A 12,469-nucleotide genomic window follows, 5' to 3' on the forward strand; every position below is an offset into this window, starting at 1 on the left:
GATCCTAATATGACCCCATACATTATAACCTAATTGTGCACATAAAACTTCCAGTAATAACTGTGGTTCAGGTGTTTGGAACCATTGTTTGAGGTGTTTTAAATGTTGAGTCTAACATAAAAGAACATGAAGGAAAATTAATACTTATTTTGTGACAATTTTTGAAGCTCAGAAGCTGTTTAATCAGATGTGTGACCTTACTTGACCTGTAATTATGATGTGTTTCAATGCCGACCACAAGAGCACAGCTTTGCCGTTTGAGTTTTAAATATACATAGATATATATATATATATATATATATATATATATATATATATTCTTCACACAGACAAAAAACATAAAAACTGACACATTAGAGAGTTTTAAGGGATTCAAAAAGTCACTCAAATTTATTACTTTTTGTTTCAAAACCTCATGTGAATAAAGCTAACTCAAGCCCCAAAATTCTTCCTCTCGTCCAATGAAACTTCCAGTCATTCTTTACAGTGAATGCTTCTTCTGTAGAGCTGGTGGGGCTGTGAGAAGAGACAGGGAACGTGTGATTACACTGTATGGAGCCGGTGAGGGGAGTGTGTCAATGCCACACAATGTGCCTGCAGAGATTGATGTTTTTGTCATTCACCTGCTTCAAAAGCTGTTAGCCGGCTGATGCAAATCGAGAAACCTAGCAAGGCAGGCTCACAAACAAAAGAGGGAGAACCTCACTGCTCCTCTTTGCACATGTGTTTTGGAGGAATTATCTGAGGTTTCTGTGGTGACGCACACTGAGCTCAAATGAACACTGAGTCTTGCGCCTGGATGTGGGTAAGTGTTCAATGCCCTTTTTTTGTTTTCTCGTAGAAACAGGAGCAGTTAAATCTTTTTTTATTTTTTTTTTTGGCTGTGTAGTGCATCGGCACAGTGACAAAAGGGAGGCAGCTCTCCTCCCTCTTTCTCTCTGTTTTCTCCTTGTCGACGCGGAGCACAGACCTGCAGTAAGCCAGGACGCTGGGCTTTAGCGGCTTTCCGGTTGCAAAAGGGCGTCAGAAGGCAGCATCAGAGGAGAACAGGGAGACAGATGTGCTCGGGCTGCTTCCTTCTCTTTGTCTGACCGCTCTGCCTTCCGCTGCCGGGCTCCGTCTGGGAGAGGAATGATCTATGGCGCTTTGTTTATCACTGGCCGTGGTCACTTCTCTGGAACGCAATTGGCTGGAACGGCGCTGTGTGGGTCCTGCACCCTGCGTCTCCCTCCCTCTCCCTCTCTCTCTGAAGCATGAGTCGAGGTGTCTCGTCCAACATGCTTTTTTATCTCTTCTTCTTCTTCTTTTTTTTAACCTTGTGGTGTTTTGCATGTATCTGAATGATAATGGGACGCATTGTTCCCCGGACTGCTGACTGACTGAATGGCTTGACAGCTAAAGGGGTTTGATGATAACCAGGAATTTGTGCATGCCCAGCTCTAGATTATCTTTTCTTTTTTCCTTTTTCGAGCACCTTTTTTTGTCTTTCATGTCTTATATGAATAGGATATTACATGATTCTCTAAGCACAGTGGGATGGTTTGCATCTTTTATTCTCATTCTTCTGTGAAGTCTTCCATAAATCCAATTGTGGCGTTTTTACAGACAAAGCATCTTTTATTTATTCCTCCAAGTATGCAAAAAATCATGTTTCAATTTCTTTTTCCATAAAAAAAGAATATTTCATTGTCTTTATTTTCAGAACTACCAAAATTCTGCCAAAAATTACAACAGTTTTGGTGACTTTCAACACTCCGGCGTGTCTGTGCTGCTTTTCCCCGCCGCTGTGTGTGCCGCACAATGGCAGACAAATTGATTTAAGCTGCTATAAACTGTTACTTCCTTCTCCTTTAGGAGTTTGTGTGTGTGTGTGTCTCCAGATAAGTGCAGTGTGTGAAGACTTAACCCGTGGATTACAGGCCTACCTGATAGGCTTGTATCCAGACTGCTGTTTGACACGAGTTGATGGGATTACAGGAGCGGGCGTTTTTTCCCGCCCCCTGCACCCCTTCACATCAGTGGGTGGAGGAGAAACTGAGAGGAATTTGGGGTCACGGTTTTATCCACACGTGGCTGCATTTTTTTTTTTTCCTATTTTAAATTTTATTTTAAGGCCAATTTTGTTTATTTATTGGGCTCATTTTGACCAATATTGAACCTAAGATTCTTTTGCATACGTTATGTTAATGTGAAAGTAGAAAGTGTAGCTAAAAATGTGCTTCTTTGGTATGGAAATAAAGAAATTTAAAACACAAATGGTGCAGAAACAAATGAAGGAAAGAGCATTTAGACCCCTACATTGTTGTCCCAGCCAGATTTGGGTGCATCATGTTGTGCTGCTCAGTGAAGAGGAGTAAAACCTTTAGAGCACTGAAAGAAGATCGATGCAGGTTGTGTTACTGACAAAAGTCACAATGTGTGCGTTTCTACGCATTTCTCTGATTTTATTATTATAATTTTTAGTCACTTAATCATCAGAGCAACTTTTTTTTTTTATAGAATTTTTCCTATTGATACCGTTCAGATAATTCTGCGATCAGTAGGAAACCAAACCCAGAGATGCGACGCAAGTCCACTTGAGCTGATTAGTGTTTGAAGTGTGCTTGTTAGGCAAACTGTGAAGTGTGCTTGTTATACATCCAGCCTTCATGCTTGATTACTGCCGGCACTTCACAACCGCAGCTGTGTACATAGACACTGCTGGGATCGGATGTGTCCGCTGACCAGTGGAAATATTAGCAGCTTTTATTGTGAAAACAAAACATAAAATAGCAGCTTTCTGACATCCAAAAAATTCATGTAACTTCATCCTGCTTTCTATCGTTCACACCTCCTTTTTTTTTTATTCTGCAAATCCCAGACAGGACCAACGGAATATGTTATTCCATATGCTGCATTACTGGACATGCTCCTTTATAATGCATGCAACAAGAATCCCTCAGTAATTGTGTGTTTGAATCTAATACTGGTTTGAAATACAATGTGAACATTTGGGGGAGGGTGAAATCGCCTGCTGTGATTCTCCATCTGCTCTGAGCAGCTTCGGCACAGACCATCCTCCTCCTCCTCCTCGGCATAAAGCGTCACTTTAGAGGATCAATTCTTTTATTATTGAAGTTGGTCTCAGTATTGCAGGCTAATACATTCAACATTGATCCCCCCCCCCCCCCCCCTCAAAACTTTCATTGCCATTCCTTCCAGTGAGGCCTGCAGTTACAGGCTCGTTCGGCAGATTAAAGATTTTACAAAGTGACTTGAGGAGAAGTAAGCCCATAAACTGGGGTATTCACATTTTGGTGGGAAGGGGAGACTGGGGAGAATGAGGAGTCGCAGTTGCCAGCAGGCGTTTTGAATATCATTACCGGCTTTGCAGGGAAAAATTGAAATCATAAGCATAAGGAAAGCGCCGGGTAATTAAAAGTGTCTCGCAGCGCTGAGGCTTTGATACCTGCTGCAGAGACTGGATGCAAGCGTGTTTCCTCCCTGGATGCAGATCCTGAACAAATGTCTGAGTGCTTCAGGGTGGCGCGTGACAGCCGCCGTGCCATGCACGCTCCTCCGACTGAAGGTGACGTTTGGCGTGAGTAACCTGGCGCTCTGATTTCAGAGAAACATATTCAGGGCAAAATAAAATAAAAAAACACACATTCTTCTATCATGCTTCCTGAGTTTCACGTTTGTGTATCAAAATCGAACCCTGCAGCGTGCGTGCCAGCCCCTTATTGAACAAATTTGCACCAGTGAAGCCAGCAGTTGAGGACATTAATGATCTGGACCCACTGGGGTCTGCTGCTCTGCGCCCACAGGCTATCTGCTCGATCCTCAATCAATACCTTTTTATTAAAATTGTTTGCCAGGCAACACAAATCCATATTGTTATGCCTCAGACGGGGGTGTGAAATATGTCGCACATATTTATATATATATATTTATATATAAATTTTTTCTCTACATGAAAGCAGAAAATGATTGTTTGATATGCATGAAGAAAAAAATCAGCACAGTGCTTTGGCCTGATTGGAATATCCATTTCACCATTGATTTTCATAAAAGATGCATTTGTGATTATCTTATTTTCTCTTCCCTCAACAGGGTTGAATTACATATCGTATTATCCTGGTATTAAGGCAAAATTAATAACACAAGTAATTATAATACTTATGTCTAATGATATGCTGCAAGGGCCCTATTGATTCAGTCGAGATCCATCTAGGGGAATTGACTTGGAGCTTTGCCTGACGACAGGCTCTGCCAGCCAGCGCAAAAAAACCATGATCCACAGCTGAACATGACAATTCACACACAGTCACCTCTTTTTTTTTTCAAATCCACTCCCAGAGCAGGTTATTTCTGTCTGTTCACACCTGTTTTCTGCAAGTTAGTTCAGACCTGAAAACTAATCATCCTCTCCTTCTGCAGAGACAAAAGCTCCACTGTTCTCCACCATCCTTCTCTTTACTCCTCCTTTCAAACTTAAACATCTATTGCAATACATTTATGAAAGGTTGCCACATAGACTAACCTAAAAAACATTTTGGTTAATCGTTTTTATTTTATTATCCATGCGTGCAGTATAATGGGGTTAAAACCACAGACCTTATGTTACGTTTAGGATCAACAATAGTGTTTTCAGTTATAGTGGTTTCATTTTAAACAAATTTATGCTTTTTTTTTCCTGAGTTAAAATAACCAAACCTGGATTATTTTTACGTATGGAGTTTTGGATTTACTGGTGACAAAAAGAGGCCGCTAAAAAATTGAAACGTTATTGTCTGCAAAAACTCAACCTGAAAATAAACTCACACAAATTATAAACTCGTTTCAGTGAAATGAACAGGCTTGTTGGTGACTCGGTCCTGCTGAAATGAAGACATTTAGAGAACTTAGTGATTGACGTTGGAGCTTAAAATATTTATGATGGAAAAAAAGGCTTAGATTTTCTCCAAGAGTTAATTCAATTGTCTTACTAAGTTGGTTCTTTTAGTGCTCGATTTTTTTCTCTTTTTTTGTCTCCATATAAAATGTAGTGAAGGCGCCAAAACCGTCCTTGATCAAAAATGTTTGCAATTTAATCTAGCAGCAGGTTTTTTTTTTTTTCCATTTATCCGGTGCTCATGAGTGTGACTATCAGCAGCCCTCATTGACAGTCGAGTCTCCAAGGCTGTATTGTATCTAGTCATCAGAGTGAGACGCAAACTATCAAAAATAGGAAGACAAATGTGTAATTAGGGTTTGTAAAAAAATGTTTTTTTATTTAAAAATAATTTTTTTAAGTTTTGGAAGGATCCCGCCAACTCATACTACAACAACCAAAACTGTGTGAACCCTGATCTAAACCTGTGACTGTAATCGCTTTTTCAGAAAAATCTCAGCTGCTGTTGGTCAAAACAAGGCCTCCGAGGCCGCATTTTCACTGTTGTTTCTCCAAAAATTTGAACACAGTATCAGAATTCTGTGAGGATTGAAACGGACAGTGGCCTGCAGTTACAAATTCTCACCAAAAGAGGGCAACACAATGTCACCACCATCATTTCTCACCTCCTATTCACCTGAAGTTCCTTGTGCGAATTTAAAGCAACTGAAAACAGTTTGTGCACACACAGACAAATATGTGTTGGTGTGTGTAAGAGTGTGTATCTGCAGGAAGAATTACATTTATGCTTTGCACTGAGACATCAATCAGCAACTTAAAGCCTTTAGATTTGAAGGTTTGTGGTGGAGAAGCTGTGTTTGCGTGTGGAAAGACATCAGAGTGCTGAATGGTGCTTGAAGTTCCTTTCAGTCAAGGTGTCATTACTATAAAAGACTTTCTTTTCTTGCTGTGGTTCGTTCAGAAAAACAAAAACGGTTGGTGATCAGGAGGAAGAGCTGAAATTAAACATACCACCACTCTCCTGCTTTCACTTCTCACTCTGCATCACAGTTTCACTCAGAGCCGCTTTAGATTTGTATATTTGGATGTTGGCTTATTTGCATTTTTCTTCTGCGAAAAAAAAAAAAAAACACAGTCGAAACAGCCCCAAAGAGCGGCAATACATCACACTCTGACACCTTTTGCCATCCCTTGTTTTTGGGGCTGTAAAAATCTCACAGCTCATTTGTTCTTTGATGTGACAGCGCTGATGATAAGATGACAGATGCCTTACTGGCCCACACCCCAGTGCCAACAGCTACCCCAACTCTCCCCCAAACACGCCAGCGCAGAGGCAGTTGGCCCCCAGTTCGTCTGGGGGTGGGCCGCAGAGCGCCGCCGTCGAGCCCCCGCCTCCCCTCCCCTCCGGAGGGGAGAGTGATAGGCCTCCTTGGCACAGAGCTGCCTCTTTGTTCCCTGCCAGGTTGGCTGCGGGAGGCAGGGTCAGCTGTAATTCACGCTCCGGCCAGAAGAGGACGACGAGCCCGTGGTGGCGGCGAGGGCAGCAGGCCTTCCTATTAAAACACGCTGCTATATCTAATATTAGCAGTTATTAATAATGACGAGACCTTATTACCTCAATTATAATTAGTTTAGCATAAAATCACATTGTTGCAGCGACTACTTCAAAGATAATTAACAATGCAGTGATATCACACTTTGAGGAAAAACGACTGCAAAAGAAATCACAAATTCATATTTGAATTATATTTTAATTCATGGAAAAAATGTCTAAAAATGAAAAACTTGACACAATGCTGTTTGTGTTTTAGAGATTTAAACTAAAGAATTACACACAGCAAAGATTATAAACCTTGTTTTTAGACATTCAAGATATTTTACCAGTTTTGAAGTTGCTTTAACTCCACATTTTTTCAAGTTTTTCTCAAAATCAGGACAAACGAGAATTTTTTTGTCTCATTAAGAGCAAGAATCTATAAATAAGGATAAAAATTTGATGTAAGACTCAAAAACCCTCCAATTGCTTATTGTGAATGCTTGTTTCTTTTTCTTAAAATGAGAATTGTTGCTTTTAGTTGATAGGCACGAAAAAAAATACGGAAACTTAAACGCCATTTGATTTATATTTTCAAGTAGTAAGATATTTTTGGTTTAATTTACTCTAAAGTTCAATAAAGGTCAGACTGACGTTTATTGTCATCATTTTGGAAAAAAAAATAGGTTTATGTTCTAAGAATAAGTGCTAGTTTTAGATTTTAGGAGGATTTATTAAGCAGGGCTAACTTTTACCAAGATAGTATTCTTATTTTGTTCAGATTTTGTTCTAAAATGTGTCATTTCCACTCATTACACTAGTTTTTTTTCACCTTAATCAGAATGAACTTCAATTAGGTTCATAAAAACTCTAAAAATACAAACTGTTTGCTTAAAATTAACAAAAACAATGTGTTATTGGGTTGTGTAACATTCAATTTGAACTATTTTTAGCTTATTTTTCCCTTTTTAAATGCTTGTTTCTAGATTTTGAGGTTGTATTATAAGATTTCATGTTAAATAAAAATACCAACTAGTTTTTTAAAGTTATTTTACTACTCTTACGCTACACCTTTTTGCCTCGTGGAGCCATGACACACAGATCATGTGATGTTTCCGTTTTTGGGGTCTTCATCCGTTTTCTAAAAAGCAGGTGAATTGTAAGCTCTTCTTTTTTCCTCCAAGCGAATGTTGACTTCTTCTGCGACTGAGTGCGTCTGCGCGCATTTATCATTATTACGTTTCTCCTCTTGCCAGGTTTTTGTACAACATTAAGCTAATTGATTATCACATGCCTCGGCCTTATCAGCAAACTGTTATGTTGTAAATGAATATTCAGCAGAGATTTCTTCCCTCTCTGCCTTTGTAGTACATTATTTGTGGACAAAATATGCAAACATTGAAAGAGGAAGCTTGCTTTTCTGCCTGACTGCCTAATTACATTTGGTGCTTGCACCTATACAGAGAGTATATTTATAGAGGATGAGAGTGAATTCATGCACTCCCCCGGCTGCAGTCTTATGCCAGGCATCTGCTTGTGAAGTGGCTCTTTCTTCGGGATGAATCTGCACCAATCCCCCCCTCTGACGCCACACAATATCTTGAAAAGAGGGATCTAGATTGGGAGAAGAAAGCAGGAAGCCGACATAATACCAACAAAAAAGTACTGAAAAGTATCAATAAATAAAACAAAAAAAAATCCCCGCCTGGCTCATCTTTAGTGTGATCAGTTTGACCTGTTTATGCGCCGCCGCCATCTTTGTGGGGAGCCCTCGCTGCAAGGAAGAGGAGGGAGACCGGAGTGACAGGTGGAGAAGGTGGGGAGAATCAAAGAGTGACAGATGGGTGGTTTATCTGTGACATGCCTTGTCATCATAAATGTAGATGCCTTTTTTTTTATTTTTTTTTTGAAGTTTGCCGTGTGCTGCCACCGGTAGAGCAAAGCTGACTGGAAAAGCCCTCACTACGCCCAGTTAGTCTGCAGCCGCTAATCGTGCCTGGCTCTGCTTTAATTTTAGCCATAATGAGGATGAGAGGGGCAGAATGATACTTTAAAGAGAAGAGGACAGTGGAGGGAAAAAATGAAAAGAGTGGAGAAAAAAAAGGAGAGGAAAGCTGTGAAGGTGATTAGTTGTACTGGCGGATCTTTGCCGTGGAGGAGGTTGGAACACTAATCCTTGCTTTGGTTGGAGACATTTTCGCGCAGTAGGTCCCTTCTTTCCGCCCCCTCTCAATTTTAAGCCCCGTGTCAAGCTCAAGCCCTTCTTTTCCAGAGCTCACTTGCTCTCATTTCCTCTGCCTTCTGGCAAGCCCTGCTATTTATAAGAAAAATCATTTTTCTTCTTCTTCTTCTTCTCTCCCTCTCTTTCTCCTTTAATTCTTCCCTGGCGTGTTTGATTTTCTGCCCTGCTTAGAGAAGGTGCCCAGATGAGTGGCAGCCAGCCAGGGCTCGTCTCCTCCTCGCCGCTCTTCCTCCCTCGCCACGCTGTCCTCCTCTTCCTCAGTAAATGTGGCTTCCTTCGCCGTGTGGAATGCAACACATTTACAGTAAAAAATAAGTGGAAAGGCCGCTGCTTTTGCATATTAATGAGGAGCTCTTCTGTCTTTTTGGCCCTCTGCCCGGAGCCTCAGACTTACAGTCTGACATCATTTATCCTGTGCATTATTTGATTGTTTTGGCTGCTTTGATGGATCTGACTGCCGTCTCCGAAACTCATCAGCATCTCGTCGACGTAATCTGCTCAGCTGTAAGGCGGAGGAAACGCCATGCATTCAGCTCCTGCTGGGCCTCTTTCTGAAGCTTTGCTTCCTCCTCAACTGTTTGAGACGAAGTGAATCATGTTAATCAGGACAAAACAGCAGATATCATAGCTGAGGCCCCCGTATAAATAAAACTGCACTTTTCACATTTACATTCATGCCAAACACTTGGGGGCCTGTCAGTGTTCGAGGCCAGATATGATCCAAAGTGCCATTGATTTGTTTGTCCTTTGGCTTTTTTCCACGGTTTGGGAAATGAATCATGGCTTTTTGTTGTTGCTGATGCCGTTCATCTTGGCATCAAGGACTTAATCCATACAATCCTCGTTTTCCATAAATAACAGGGAGGAACTTGGCTTGGACCGGCTCGCTGTGGCGAACGCTTTCGTTCTCAAAAAGATGACAGCCGCTCGAGGTGCTTCACGCAGAAACACACACACACACACACGTCCTTAATCACTGTGCAGGAGGTAGATTAAATTAAGGGAATGTGCTGGAAAGATTCATGTCCGTGTCTTCAAGGCTACAAGTTTAAATTTCACAATCCGCGGACGACGGTAATCAGAGAACACATGAATGTTCGGAAGCTTCTTGTTTACCTTTTAAACCAATAAACGACTAAAGCAGTGATCTCCAACCTTTATCTGGACGGACCAGTTCAGACAACATTTTCATGAAATAGGCGTTTTTTGCTTCCAGTTTCCCCTAACTTTTGAGGGTTAAGTTTATCTTCACCCTTTGTAAAATATCTGCAGCTTTTCAAGGTAAATTTGTGCACTATTTAATGTAGGAACCATTAAAATGTAACATAAATTTTCATTTAACCAATAAGTGGACACTAAAAAAAATCCCATACTTCAAAGGTGCGAAGTATGTGGTCACTAAAAGTGATATTTTTTTAATAATACATGTGAATCCACCATTTGGACAACTTTATTAGCAGCATCCTCATAACACTAGAAAGCCGGTTGCTGAATATTTTGCATTCTTATTATGATGTGTGGGAACAACTGTCACCATAAATCCATATTTGGAGTAAAGACTCCTGGTTTTTGTCTGTTGAATATAGATTTATTTTATTTTGAAGTCAAAGGCTCTTCTTGTGTTTCCTCTCTGAATCTTTTCTGTCAAAAGAAACTTTTCAAACACGTTTTTTTTTTTTTTTCAACTTTGCTAGCTTAAGGGTTTCAAATTATCAGTCTGAGCAGCCGCTTTAAGAAAGGAGAGGATGGATTTTCAATATGTGACCGAGCAACTTGACATGTGACAATGAGGACTCGGATGTGGTGGAGAAAATTATTATTTTTTTTTTTTTTAAATAAAACTGGCTATAGAATCAGATTTAAATAAAAAAGAAAGAAAAAAATGTAGGTGATGTTTTTTTTTTTTCTTGTTTTTTCTGAGGACTGGTACCAAGGGCCATTTAGTGAATGGACAACTTAGGCTTTGTTTCCACTGAGTGGTGCGGTACGGTCCAGTCCACTAATTTGAGTGTTTCCATTATAAAATTGACACATCAAGCCAGACCGAACCGCACCCTTTTTGGACCCCTGTTGGTTGTAGGTCCATAGAAAAATGGAACAGTCCGATTAACGTTGAAATTGGTCATTACAACAAAAGAAAGCTCCAAGAAAACGTCTGTGTTCCACTTCTCCGCCCCAATCTTCCCTCAAACACTAAATGACTTGTATATACAAAGAACCAACAAATGAGCTGCAGGTTGACCGTCATGCGCTGTGACGGTCCAACTTAGAGTGGAAACGCTCACCTGAATTGCCTGATCCATTCTAAATCGGACCATCCTAGACCGTACTATGAAGTACCGTACCATACTGCTCATAGAAAACAAAGCTTTGTTATCTTAACATTCTGAATATTCTGTTTCTCTTTGTTTCACGTTTCTTGTGGGGTTCTCCTCACAATCCAGAACAAGCTGGTGCCCCTGACCTTTACCAGACCCGAAAAGCCAAGTTTCTAATTTTTAATGTTCAACATTGTATAATTTTCTAACAAAAATAATAATAGAAAACAATTCCCAAAGGAGTCTTGATAAATCCTATCAAATTAATAAATATATATTTAATAAGCTTAAATGCAGATGTAGGAAAACACATTTCGATAAAGTGATATTTAACGTAAAACTATGATATTGAGGCTTTCAGGTAGTTTTTTGCTATTTTTAATTGTTCTTCTTTTTGATTTTCTTCCTTTTTCTTCAATTTTTCATGCTAAAGCTTGCTGTATATGTGTTCGCAGACGCCGGTTGATACACTAATGCATACCATGGCAGCGGTGCCAGGTGTGTGCCATGGATTTAAGCACTGTGTAAGCACCGTAATTGTGCCACTTAGCAAACCCAAGCTGGGTGGGTTTACCTCCAAATAACCTTTCCCAGCGACAGAATCTGTGGCCAACAGCTGCCATACAGCAGCGTCAGGACTCGCAGCCCACATGCATCGAATTCTGGTTGTGGAAAATCAAGTGAAGCAATCCTTTAACATACATTAGGTTGAATTAGATCTCTGGATATTATTGTTTTGATTAGATGGTGCTGAGGAGAATTCTTTTATGGTAACCTGAGCATTGTAGATACATGAACACCTATCAGGATGTATCGACTACAAGTTTTAACTGTCAGATTCTGCAGTTCTTAGAGAAAAGCTCCTGTTCTGAATGAAAAATGCCAGGTTAATTTAATCCTCAAATATTAAAAATTGTTTCTCTAAAATGGATGAAACAGATTCCAGTGAAAATCAAAGTGCTGTAACTAAGTTGCGGTATCAATCAGAAGCTCACTCTCCCGTAGCAATGTTGTCCATTTGCTTGACAAAATGAAAGCAATGTCCGTCTGCAGAACGCCGGAGCTGCATGAACTACATCGGCACACTCAAAGTATCACTGCAACTACAGTTAGGTTCACTGGACTGTAACAGTATCCATAAGAAAGTTTCTAAAACGTGCCAAAGTGTTTGCAGAAGTTGACCGTTTCTTCCTCTCGTCAAAATCGGCAAACTCTTCTTAAACTTCTCTGACGGTCCATCAGTCAGAAACGTAGATGTGTGAGTAAACTTTCTGAGATGTTTACAACCTGTAAAACGAAACCGTTTTTGAGGGAGACAACAATATTAATCTTTTAAGAAAGTAAAACGACCCGTGCTCCAAGAACAAATGTCTTATTTTCCATCTTACAAGAAAAAAAAAAACTTTTTAAGAAAGTTTTTCAATAGCAAAAATAATCTTTGTTTGAGAAAACATATCTAGTGATTTTTTTCATAAAATAAGAACTCTTGATGAGATCATTTT

The 12,469-nt window shown here is 40.0% G+C and overlaps 1 long non-coding RNA gene across 1 annotated transcript in view; it reads left to right on the forward strand.

The window, feature by feature from the left end:
* Nucleotides 1-6: 6 nt before the first annotated feature.
* The window catches only part of LOC118599683, a 145,642-nt gene continuing 133,179 nt past the window's right edge, over nucleotides 7-12,469 (forward strand). The window contains exon 1 of the long non-coding RNA XR_004949136.1: nucleotides 7-805. This is a non-coding gene — a long non-coding RNA (uncharacterized LOC118599683). The remainder of the gene's footprint in view (nucleotides 806-12,469) is intronic.

Source organism: Oryzias melastigma, linkage group LG15, assembly GCF_002922805.2.
Source record: "Oryzias melastigma strain HK-1 linkage group LG15, ASM292280v2, whole genome shotgun sequence".
In the NCBI taxonomy this organism is placed as follows: Eukaryota; Metazoa; Chordata; class Actinopteri; order Beloniformes; family Adrianichthyidae; genus Oryzias; species Oryzias melastigma.